Genomic DNA, 12,854 nt, shown 5'->3' on the forward strand with positions numbered 1-12,854 from the left:
AACTAGCAATGTTGCAGAGAAGTATGTGAGGTTAAAAACTAAAATTGAGATTTGAATTTCTAATGAGCTGTTGATTTTCACAATAAAAGACTCCATAGTATTGATCTGTTTACGCTTTCTAATCATCAAGATTTTTTTTGTATTGCTTATAGAAAATGTGCTAACAGTGGACTTTTCCATCTGCAGATTATACTGAATGACCAGAGGTGGCAGTGTTTCACAACCTAGTTTCTCTGAATTGCCGAGACTGAAGAAAAAAAAAAGGAAGTCTTCCGGCATACGGGATCATTTTACCAATTTATAAGGCAAGTAAAACTCACAATAATTCCTTTATGCATTAAAAAGACGCTCACAGCATCAGCATGTCCTCACTACCTTACAGTGGGAGACTGTGCCTGAACATAATTTCTGTCAAGATGAAAGTAATATGGATCACATTGTGTTGGTCATGATAGTTCATAAAAGCCTGGCTGCCTCCAACGCTACTAAAGCCTGCTTTATATCCTGGAGCTAGCAATGTTGCAGAGAAGTATGTGAGGTTAAAAACTAAAATTGAGATTTGATTTTCTAATGAGCTGTTGATTTTCACAATAAAAGACTCCATAGTATTGATCTGTTTACGCTTTCTAAAAATCAAGATTTTTTTTGTATTGCTTATAGAAAATGTGCTAACAGTGGACTTTTCCATCTGCAGATTATACTGAATGACCAGAGGTGGCAGTGTTTCACAACCTAGTTTCTCTGAATTGCCGAGACTGAAGAAAAAAAAAAGGAAGTCTTCCGGCATACGGGATCATTTTACCAATTTATAAGGCAAGTAAAACTCACAATAATTCCTTTATGCATTAAAAAGACGCTCACAGCATCAGCATGTCCTCACTACCTTATAGTGGGAGACTGTGCCTGAACATAATTTCTGTCAAGATGAGAGTAATATGGATCACATTGTGTTGGTCATGATAGTTCATAAAAGCCTGGCTGCCTCCAACGCTACTAAAGCCTGCTTTATATCCTGGAACTAGCAATGTTGCAGAGAAGTATGTGAGGTTAAAAACTAAAATTGAGATTTGAATTTCTAATGAGCTGTTGATTTTGACAATAAAAGACTCCATAGTATTGATCTGTTTACGCTTTCTAATCATCAAGATTTTTTTTGTATTGCTTATAGAAAATGTGCTAACAGTGGACTTTTCCATCTGCAGATTATACTGAATGACCAGAGGTGGCAGTGTTTCACAACCTAGTTTCTCTGAATTGCCGAGACTGAAGAAAAAAAAAAGGAAGTCTTCCGGCATACGGGATCATTTTACCAATTTATAAGGCAAGTAAAACTCACAATAATTCCTTTATGCATTAAAAAGACGCTCACAGCATCAGCATGTCCTCACTACCTTACAGTGGGAGACTGTGCCTGAACATAATTTCTGTCAAGATGAAAGTAATATGGATCACATTGTGTTGGTCATGATAGCTCATAAAAGCCTGGCTGCCTCCAATGCTACTAAAGCCTGCTTTATATCCTGGAGCTAGCAATGTTGCAGAGAAGTATGTGAGGTTAAAAACTAAAATTGAGATTTGATTTTCTAATGAGCTGTTGATTTTCACAATAAAAGACTCCATAGTATTGATCTGTTTACGCTTTCTAAAAATCAAGATTTTTTTTGTATTGCTTATAGAAAATGTGCTAACAGTGGACTTTTCCATCTGCAGATTATACTGAATGACCAGAGGTGGCAGTGTTTCACAACCTAGTTTCTCTGAATTGCCGAGACTGAAGAAAAAAAAAAGGAAGTCTTCCGGCATACGGGATCATTTTACCAATTTATAAGGCAAGTAAAACTCACAATAATTCCTTTATGCATTAAAAAGACGCTCACAGCATCAGCATGTCCTCACTACCTTATAGTGGGAGACTGTGCCTGAACATAATTTCTGTCAAGATGAGAGTAATATGGATCACATTGTGTTGGTCATGATAGTTCATAAAAGCCTGGCTGCCTCCAACGCTACTAAAGCCTGCTTTATATCCTGGAACTAGCAATGTTGCAGAGAAGTATGTGAGGTTAAAAACTAAAATTGAGATTTGAATTTCTAATGAGCTGTTGATTTTCACAATAAAAGACTCCATAGTATTGATCTGTTTACGCTTTCTAATCATCAAGATTTTTTTTGTATTGCTTATAGAAAATGTGCTAACAGTGGACTTTTCCATCTGCAGATTATACTGAATGACCAGAGGTGGCAGTGTTTCACAACCTAGTTTCTCTGAATTGCCGAGACTGAAGAAAAAAAAAAGGAAGTCTTCCGGCATACGGGATCATTTTACCAATTTATAAGGCAAGTAAAACTCACAATAATTCCTTTATGCATTAAAAAGACGCTCACAGCATCAGCATGTCCTCACTACCTTACAGTGGGAGACTGAGCCTGAACATAATTTCTGTCAAGATGAAAGTAATATGGATCACATTGTGTTGGTCATGATAGCTCATAAAAGCCTGGCTGCCTCCAATGCTACTAAAGCCTGCTTTATATCCTGGAGCTAGCAATGTTGCAGAGAAGTATGTGAGGTTAAAAACTAAAATTGAGATTTGATTTTCTAATGAGCTGTTGATTTTCACAATAAAAGACTCCATAGTATTGATCTGTTTACGCTTTCTAAAAATCAAGATTTTTTTTGTATTGCTTATAGAAAATGTGCTAACAGTGGACTTTTCCATCTGCAGATTATACTGAATGACCAGAGGTGGCAGTGTTTCACAACCTAGTTTCTCTGAATTGCCGAGACTGAAGAAAAAAAAAAGGAAGTCTTCCGGCATACGGGATCATTTTACCAATTTATAAGGCAAGTAAAACTCACAATAATTCCTTTATGCATTAAAAAGACGCTCACAGCATCAGCATGTCCTCACTACCTTATAGTGGGAGACTGTGCCTGAACATAATTTCTGTCAAGATGAGAGTAATATGGATCACATTGTGTTGGTCATGATAGTTCATAAAAGCCTGGCTGCCTCCAACGCTACTAAAGCCTGCTTTATATCCTGGAACTAGCAATGTTGCAGAGAAGTATGTGAGGTTAAAAACTAAAATTGAGATTTGAATTTCTAATGAGCTGTTGATTTTCACAATAAAAGACTCCATAGTATTGATCTGTTTACGCTTTCTAAAAATCAAGATTTTTTTTGTATTGCTTATAGAAAATGTGCTAACAGTGGACTTTTCCATCTGCAAATTATACTGAATGACCAGAGGTGGCAGTGTTTCACAACCGAGTTTCTCTGAATTGACGAGACTGAAGAAAAAAAAAAAGGAAGTCTTCCGGCATACGGCATCATTTTACCAATATGCAAGGCAAGTAAAACTCACAATAATTCCTTTATGCATTAAAAAGACGCTCACAGCATCAGCATGTCCTCACTACCTTACAGTGGGAGACTGTGCCTGAACATAATTTCTGTCAAGATGAGAGTAATATGGATCACATTGTGTTGGTCATGATAGTTCATAAAAGTCTGGCTGCCTCCAACGCTACTAAAGCCTGCTTTATATCCTGGAACTAGCAATGTTGCAGAGAAGTATGTGAGGTTAAAAACTAAAATTGAGATTTGAATTTCTAATGAGCTGTTGATTTTCACAATAAAAGACTCCATAGTATTGATCTGTTTACGCTTTCTAATCATCAAGATTTTTTTTGTATTGCTTATAGAAAATGTGCTAACAGTGGACTTTTCCATCTGCAGATTATACTGAATGACCAGAGGTGGCAGTGTTTCACAACCTAGTTTCTCTGAATTGCCGAGACTGAAGAAAAAAAAAAGGAAGTCTTCCGGCATACGGGATCATTTTACCAATTTATAAGGCAAGTAAAACTCACAATAATTCCTTTATGCATTAAAAAGACGCTCACAGCATCAGCATGTCCTCACTACCTTACAGTGGGAGACTGTGCCTGAACATAATTTCTGTCAAGATGAAAGTAATATGGATCACATTGTGTTGGTCATGATAGCTCATAAAAGCCTGGCTGCCTCCAATGCTACTAAAGCCTGCTTTATATCCTGGAGCTAGCAATGTTGCAGAGAAGTATGTGAGGTTAAAAACTAAAATTGAGATTTGATTTTCTAATGAGCTGTTGATTTTCACAATAAAAGACTCCATAGTATTGATCTGTTTACGCTTTCTAATCATCAAGATTTTTTTTGTATTGCTTATAGAAAATGTGCTAACAGTGGACTTTTCCATCTGCAGATTATACTGAATGACCAGAGGTGGCAGTGTTTCACAACCTAGTTTCTCTGAATTGCCGAGACTGAAGAAAAAAAAAAGGAAGTCTTCCGGCATACGGGATCATTTTACCAATTTATAAGGCAAGTAAAACTCACAATAATTCCTTTATGCATTAAAAAGACGCTCACAGCATCAGCATGTCCTCACTACCTTACAGTGGGAGACTGTGCCTGAACATAATTTCTGTCAAGATGAAAGTAATATGGATCACATTGTGTTGGTCATGATAGCTCATAAAAGCCTGGCTGCCTCCAATGCTACTAAAGCCTGCTTTATATCCTGGAGCTAGCAATGTTGCAGAGAAGTATGTGAGGTTAAAAACTAAAATTGAGATTTGATTTTCTAATGAGCTGTTGATTTTCACAATAAAAGACTCCATAGTATTGATCTGTTTACGCTTTCTAAAAATCAAGATTTTTTTTGTATTGCTTATAGAAAATGTGCTAACAGTGGACTTTTCCATCTGCAGATTATACTGAATGACCAGAGGTGGCAGTGTTTCACAACCTAGTTTCTCTGAATTGCCGAGACTGAAGAAAAAAAAAAGGAAGTCTTCCGGCATACGGGATCATTTTACCAATTTATAAGGCAAGTAAAACTCACAATAATTCCTTTATGCATTAAAAAGACGCTCACAGCATCAGCATGTCCTCACTACCTTATAGTGGGAGACTGTGCCTGAACATAATTTCTGTCAAGATGAGAGTAATATGGATCACATTGTGTTGGTCATGATAGTTCATAAAAGCCTGGCTGCCTCCAACGCTACTAAAGCCTGCTTTATATCCTGGAACTAGCAATGTTGCAGAGAAGTATGTGAGGTTAAAAACTAAAATTGAGATTTGAATTTCTAATGAGCTGTTGATTTTCACAATAAAAGACTCCATAGTATTGATCTGTTTACGCTTTCTAATCATCAAGATTTTTTTTGTATTGCTTATAGAAAATGTGCTAACAGTGGACTTTTCCATCTGCAGATTATACTGAATGACCAGAGGTGGCAGTGTTTCACAACCTAGTTTCTCTGAATTGCCGAGACTGAAGAAAAAAAAAAGGAAGTCTTCCGGCATACGGGATCATTTTACCAATTTATAAGGCAAGTAAAACTCACAATAATTCCTTTATGCATTAAAAAGACGCTCACAGCATCAGCATGTCCTCACTACCTTACAGTGGGAGACTGAGCCTGAACATAATTTCTGTCAAGATGAAAGTAATATGGATCACATTGTGTTGGTCATGATAGCTCATAAAAGCCTGGCTGCCTCCAATGCTACTAAAGCCTGCTTTATATCCTGGAGCTAGCAATGTTGCAGAGAAGTATGTGAGGTTAAAAACTAAAATTGAGATTTGATTTTCTAATGAGCTGTTGATTTTCACAATAAAAGACTCCATAGTATTGATCTGTTTACGCTTTCTAAAAATCAAGATTTTTTTTGTATTGCTTATAGAAAATGTGCTAACAGTGGACTTTTCCATCTGCAGATTATACTGAATGACCAGAGGTGGCAGTGTTTCACAACCTAGTTTCTCTGAATTGCCGAGACTGAAGAAAAAAAAAAGGAAGTCTTCCGGCATACGGGATCATTTTACCAATTTATAAGGCAAGTAAAACTCACAATAATTCCTTTATGCATTAAAAAGACGCTCACAGCATCAGCATGTCCTCACTACCTTATAGTGGGAGACTGTGCCTGAACATAATTTCTGTCAAGATGAGAGTAATATGGATCACATTGTGTTGGTCATGATAGTTCATAAAAGCCTGGCTGCCTCCAACGCTACTAAAGCCTGCTTTATATCCTGGAACTAGCAATGTTGCAGAGAAGTATGTGAGGTTAAAAACTAAAATTGAGATTTGAATTTCTAATGAGCTGTTGATTTTCACAATAAAAGACTCCATAGTATTGATCTGTTTACGCTTTCTAATCATCAAGATTTTTTTTGTATTGCTTATAGAAAATGTGCTAACAGTGGACTTTTCCATCTGCAGATTATACTGAATGACCAGAGGTGGCAGTGTTTCACAACCTAGTTTCTCTGAATTGCCGAGACTGAAGAAAAAAAAAAGGAAGTCTTCCGGCATACGGGATCATTTTACCAATTTATAAGGCAAGTAAAACTCACAATAATTCCTTTATGCATTAAAAAGACGCTCACAGCATCAGCATGTCCTCACTACCTTACAGTGGGAGACTGAGCCTGAACATAATTTCTGTCAAGATGAAAGTAATATGGATCACATTGTGTTGGTCATGATAGCTCATAAAAGCCTGGCTGCCTCCAATGCTACTAAAGCCTGCTTTATATCCTGGAGCTAGCAATGTTGCAGAGAAGTATGTGAGGTTAAAAACTAAAATTGAGATTTGATTTTCTAATGAGCTGTTGATTTTCACAATAAAAGACTCCATAGTATTGATCTGTTTACGCTTTCTAAAAATCAAGATTTTTTTTGTATTGCTTATAGAAAATGTGCTAACAGTGGACTTTTCCATCTGCAGATTATACTGAATGACCAGAGGTGGCAGTGTTTCACAACCTAGTTTCTCTGAATTGCCGAGACTGAAGAAAAAAAAAAGGAAGTCTTCCGGCATACGGGATCATTTTACCAATTTATAAGGCAAGTAAAACTCACAATAATTCCTTTATGCATTAAAAAGACGCTCACAGCATCAGCATGTCCTCACTACCTTATAGTGGGAGACTGTGCCTGAACATAATTTCTGTCAAGATGAGAGTAATATGGATCACATTGTGTTGGTCATGATAGTTCATAAAAGCCTGGCTGCCTCCAACGCTACTAAAGCCTGCTTTATATCCTGGAACTAGCAATGTTGCAGAGAAGTATGTGAGGTTAAAAACTAAAATTGAGATTTGAATTTCTAATGAGCTGTTGATTTTCACAATAAAAGACTCCATAGTATTGATCTGTTTACGCTTTCTAAAAATCAAGATTTTTTTTGTATTGCTTATAGAAAATGTGCTAACAGTGGACTTTTCCATCTGCAAATTATACTGAATGACCAGAGGTGGCAGTGTTTCACAACCGAGTTTCTCTGAATTGACGAGACTGAAGAAAAAAAAAAAGGAAGTCTTCCGGCATACGGCATCATTTTACCAATATGCAAGGCAAGTAAAACTCACAATAATTCCTTTATGCATTAAAAAGACGCTCACAGCATCAGCATGTCCTCACTACCTTACAGTGGGAGACTGTGCCTGAACATAATTTCTGTCAAGATGAGAGTAATATGGATCACATTGTGTTGGTCATGATAGTTCATAAAAGTCTGGCTGCCTCCAACGCTACTAAAGCCTGCTTTATATCCTGGAACTAGCAATGTTGCAGAGAAGTATGTGAGGTTAAAAACTAAAATTGAGATTTGAATTTCTAATGAGCTGTTGATTTTCACAATAAAAGACTCCATAGTATTGATCTGTTTACGCTTTCTAATCATCAAGATTTTTTTTGTATTGCTTATAGAAAATGTGCTAACAGTGGACTTTTCCATCTGCAGATTATACTGAATGACCAGAGGTGGCAGTGTTTCACAACCTAGTTTCTCTGAATTGCCGAGACTGAAGAAAAAAAAAAGGAAGTCTTCCGGCATACGGGATCATTTTACCAATTTATAAGGCAAGTAAAACTCACAATAATTCCTTTATGCATTAAAAAGACGCTCACAGCATCAGCATGTCCTCACTACCTTACAGTGGGAGACTGTGCCTGAACATAATTTCTGTCAAGATGAAAGTAATATGGATCACATTGTGTTGGTCATGATAGCTCATAAAAGCCTGGCTGCCTCCAATGCTACTAAAGCCTGCTTTATATCCTGGAGCTAGCAATGTTGCAGAGAAGTATGTGAGGTTAAAAACTAAAATTGAGATTTGATTTTCTAATGAGCTGTTGATTTTCACAATAAAAGACTCCATAGTATTGATCTGTTTACGCTTTCTAAAAATCAAGATTTTTTTTGTATTGCTTATAGAAAATGTGCTAACAGTGGACTTTTCCATCTGCAGATTATACTGAATGACCAGAGGTGGCAGTGTTTCACAACCTAGTTTCTCTGAATTGCCGAGACTGAAGAAAAAAAAAAGGAAGTCTTCCGGCATACGGGATCATTTTACCAATTTATAAGGCAAGTAAAACTCACAATAATTCCTTTATGCATTAAAAAGACGCTCACAGCATCAGCATGTCCTCACTACCTTATAGTGGGAGACTGTGCCTGAACATAATTTCTGTCAAGATGAAAGTAATATGGATCACATTGTGTTGGTCATGATAGCTCATAAAAGCCTGGCTGCCTCCAATGCTACTAAAGCCTGCTTTATATCCTGGAGCTAGCAATGTTGCAGAGAAGTATGTGAGGTTAAAAACTAAAATTGAGATTTGATTTTCTAATGAGCTGTTGATTTTCACAATAAAAGACTCCATAGTATTGATCTGTTTACGCTTTCTAAAAATCAAGATTTTTTTTGTATTGCTTATAGAAAATGTGCTAACAGTGGACTTTTCCATCTGCAAATTATACTGAATGACCAGAGGTGGCAGTGTTTCACAACCGAGTTTCTCTGAATTGACGAGACTGAAGAAAAAAAAAAGGAAGTCTTCCGGCATACGGCATCATTTTACCAATATGCAAGGCAAGTAAAACTCACAATAATTCCTTTATGCATTAAAAAGACGCTCACAGCATCAGCATGTCCTCACTACCTTACAGTGGGAGACTGTGCCTGAACATAATTTCTGTCAAGATGAGAGTAATATGGATCACATTGTGTTGGTCATGATAGTTCATAAAAGTCTGGCTGCCTCCAACGCTACTAAAGCCTGCTTTATATCCTGGAACTAGCAATGTTGCAGAGAAGTATGTGAGGTTAAAAACTAAAATTGAGATTTGAATTTCTAATGAGCTGTTGATTTTCACAATAAAAGACTCCATAGTATTGATCTGTTTACGCTTTCTAAAAATCAAGATTTTTTTTGTATTGCTTATAGAAAATGTGCTAACAGTGGACTTTTCCATCTGCAGATTATACTGAATGACCAGAGGTGGCAGTGTTTCACAACCTAGTTTCTCTGAATTGCCGAGACTGAAGAAAAAAAAAAGGAAGTCTTCCGGCATACGGGATCATTTTACCAATTTATAAGGCAAGTAAAACTCACAATAATTCCTTTATGCATTAAAAAGACGCTCACAGCATCAGCATGTCCTCACTACCTTATAGTGGGAGACTGTGCCTGAACATAATTTCTGTCAAGATGAGAGTAATATGGATCACATTGTGTTGGTCATGATAGTTCATAAAAGCCTGGCTGCCTCCAACGCTACTAAAGCCTGCTTTATATCCTGGAACTAGCAATGTTGCAGAGAAGTATGTGAGGTTAAAAACTAAAATTGAGATTTGAATTTCTAATGAGCTGTTGATTTTCACAATAAAAGACTCCATAGTATTGATCTGTTTACGCTTTCTAATCATCAAGATTTTTTTTGTATTGCTTATAGAAAATGTGCTAACAGTGGACTTTTCCATCTGCAGATTATACTGAATGACCAGAGGTGGCAGTGTTTCACAACCTAGTTTCTCTGAATTGCCGAGACTGAAGAAAAAAAAAAGGAAGTCTTCCGGCATACGGGATCATTTTACCAATTTATAAGGCAAGTAAAACTCACAATAATTCCTTTATGCATTAAAAAGACGCTCACAGCATCAGCATGTCCTCACTACCTTATAGTGGGAGACTGTGCCTGAACATAATTTCTGTCAAGATGAGAGTAATATGGATCACATTGTGTTGGTCATGATAGTTCATAAAAGCCTGGCTGCCTCCAACGCTACTAAAGCCTGCTTTATATCCTGGAACTAGCAATGTTGCAGAGAAGTATGTGAGGTTAAAAACTAAAATTGAGATTTGAATTTCTAATGAGCTGTTGATTTTCACAATAAAAGACTCCATAGTATTGATCTGTTTACGCTTTCTAAAAATCAAGATTTTTTTTGTATTGCTTATAGAAAATGTGCTAACAGTGGACTTTTCCATCTGCAAATTATACTGAATGACCAGAGGTGGCAGTGTTTCACAACCGAGTTTCTCTGAATTGACGAGACTGAAGAAAAAAAAAAAGGAAGTCTTCCGGCATACGGCATCATTTTACCAATATGCAAGGCAAGTAAAACTCACAATAATTCCTTTATGCATTAAAAAGACGCTCACAGCATCAGCATGTCCTCACTACCTTACAGTGGGAGACTGTGCCTGAACATAATTTCTGTCAAGATGAGAGTAATATGGATCACATTGTGTTGGTCATGATAGTTCATAAAAGTCTGGCTGCCTCCAACGCTACTAAAGCCTGCTTTATATCCTGGAACTAGCAATGTTGCAGAGAAGTATGTGAGGTTAAAAACTAAAATTGAGATTTGAATTTCTAATGAGCTGTTGATTTTCACAATAAAAGACTCCATAGTATTGATCTGTTTACGCTTTCTAAAAATCAAGATTTTTTTTGTATTGCTTATAGAAAATGTGCTAACAGTGGACTTTTCCATCTGCAGATTATACTGAATGACCAGAGGTGGCAGTGTTTCACAACCTAGTTTCTCTGAATTGCCGAGACTGAAGAAAAAAAAAAGGAAGTCTTCCGGCATACGGGATCATTTTACCAATTTATAAGGCAAGTAAAACTCACAATAATTCCTTTATGCATTAAAAAGACGCTCACAGCATCAGCATGTCCTCACTACCTTATAGTGGGAGACTGTGCCTGAACATAATTTCTGTCAAGATGAGAGTAATATGGATCACATTGTGTTGGTCATGATAGTTCATAAAAGCCTGGCTGCCTCCAACGCTACTAAAGCCTGCTTTATATCCTGGAACTAGCAATGTTGCAGAGAAGTATGTGAGGTTAAAAACTAAAATTGAGATTTGAATTTCTAATGAGCTGTTGATTTTCACAATAAAAGACTCCATAGTATTGATCTGTTTACGCTTTCTAATCATCAAGATTTTTTTTGTATTGCTTATAGAAAATGTGCTAACAGTGGACTTTTCCATCTGCAGATTATACTGAATGACCAGAGGTGGCAGTGTTTCACAACCTAGTTTCTCTGAATTGCCGAGACTGAAGAAAAAAAAAAGGAAGTCTTCCGGCATACGGGATCATTTTACCAATTTATAAGGCAAGTAAAACTCACAATAATTCCTTTATGCATTAAAAAGACGCTCACAGCATCAGCATGTCCTCACTACCTTACAGTGGGAGACTGTGCCTGAACATAATTTCTGTCAAGATGAAAGTAATATGGATCACATTGTGTTGGTCATGATAGCTCATAAAAGCCTGGCTGCCTCCAATGCTACTAAAGCCTGCTTTATATCCTGGAGCTAGCAATGTTGCAGAGAAGTATGTGAGCTTAAAAACTAAAATTGAGATTTGATTTTCTAATGAGCTGTTGATTTTCACAATAAAAGACTCCATAGTATTGATCTGTTTACGCTTTCTAAAAATCAAGATTTTTTTTGTATTGCTTATAGAAAATGTGCTAACAGTGGACTTTTCCATCTGCAAATTATACTGAATGACCAGAGGTGGCAGTGTTTCACAACCGAGTTTCTCTGAATTGACGAGACTGAAGAAAAAAAAAAAGGAAGTCTTCCGGCATACGGCATCATTTTACCAATATGCAAGGCAAGTAAAACTCACAATAATTCCTTTATGCATTAAAAAGACGCTCACAGCATCAGCATGTCCTCACTACCTTACAGTGGGAGACTGTGCCTGAACATAATTTCTGTCAAGATGAGAGTAATATGGATCACATTGTGTTGGTCATGATAGTTCATAAAAGTCTGGCTGCCTCCAACGCTACTAAAGCCTGCTTTATATCCTGGAACTAGCAATGTTGCAGAGAAGTATGTGAGGTTAAAAACTAAAATTGAGATTTGAATTTCTAATGAGCTGTTGATTTTCACAATAAAAGACTCCATAGTATTGATCTGTTTACGCTTTCTAAAAATCAAGATTTTTTTTGTATTGCTTATAGAAAATGTGCTAACAGTGGACTTTTCCATCTACAGATTATACTGAATGACCAGAGGTGGCAGTGTTTCACAACCGAGTTTCTCTGAATTGCCGAGACTGAAGAACAAAAAAAAAAAGGAAGTCTTCCGGCATACGGCATCATTTTACCAATTTATAAGGCAAGTAAAACTCACAATAATTCCTTTATGCATTAAAAAGACGCTCACAGCATCAGCATGTCCTCACTACCTTATAGTGGGAGACTGTGCCTGAACATAATTTCTGTCAAGATGCGAGTAATATGGATCACATTGTGTTGGTCATGATAGTTCATAAAAGCCTGGCTGCCTCCAACGCTACTAAAGCCTGCTTTATATCCTGGAACTAGCAATGTTGCAGAGAAGTATGTGAGGTTAAAAACTAAAATTGAGATTTGATTTTCTAATGAGCTGTTGATTTTCACAATAAAAGACTCCATAGTATTGATCTGTTTACGCTTTCTAAAAATCAAGATTTTTTTTGTATTGC

At 36.7% G+C, this 12,854-nt stretch overlaps 1 long non-coding RNA gene across 1 annotated transcript in view; it reads left to right on the forward strand.

Annotated features, from left to right (window-relative positions):
- The window catches only part of LOC146785671 (uncharacterized), a 34,242-nt gene extending 21,737 nt beyond the window's left edge, over positions 1-12,505 (forward strand). The window contains exons 44-68 of the long non-coding RNA XR_014970746.1: positions 187-305; positions 695-813; positions 1,203-1,321; positions 1,711-1,829; positions 2,219-2,337; positions 2,727-2,845; positions 3,201-3,354; positions 3,744-3,862; positions 4,252-4,370; positions 4,760-4,878; positions 5,268-5,386; positions 5,776-5,894; positions 6,284-6,402; positions 6,792-6,910; positions 7,266-7,419; positions 7,809-7,927; positions 8,317-8,435; positions 8,791-8,943; positions 9,333-9,451; positions 9,841-9,959; positions 10,315-10,468; positions 10,858-10,976; positions 11,366-11,484; positions 11,840-11,993; positions 12,383-12,505. This is a non-coding gene — a long non-coding RNA (uncharacterized LOC146785671). The remainder of the gene's footprint in view (positions 1-186; positions 306-694; positions 814-1,202; positions 1,322-1,710; positions 1,830-2,218; positions 2,338-2,726; positions 2,846-3,200; positions 3,355-3,743; positions 3,863-4,251; positions 4,371-4,759; positions 4,879-5,267; positions 5,387-5,775; positions 5,895-6,283; positions 6,403-6,791; positions 6,911-7,265; positions 7,420-7,808; positions 7,928-8,316; positions 8,436-8,790; positions 8,944-9,332; positions 9,452-9,840; positions 9,960-10,314; positions 10,469-10,857; positions 10,977-11,365; positions 11,485-11,839; positions 11,994-12,382) is intronic.
- The last annotated feature ends 349 nt before the right edge of the window (positions 12,506-12,854 follow it).

The sequence above is a fragment of the Triturus cristatus genome, chromosome 11, assembly GCF_964204655.1.
Source record: "Triturus cristatus chromosome 11, aTriCri1.1, whole genome shotgun sequence".
NCBI classification, from domain to species: Eukaryota; Metazoa; Chordata; class Amphibia; order Caudata; family Salamandridae; genus Triturus; species Triturus cristatus.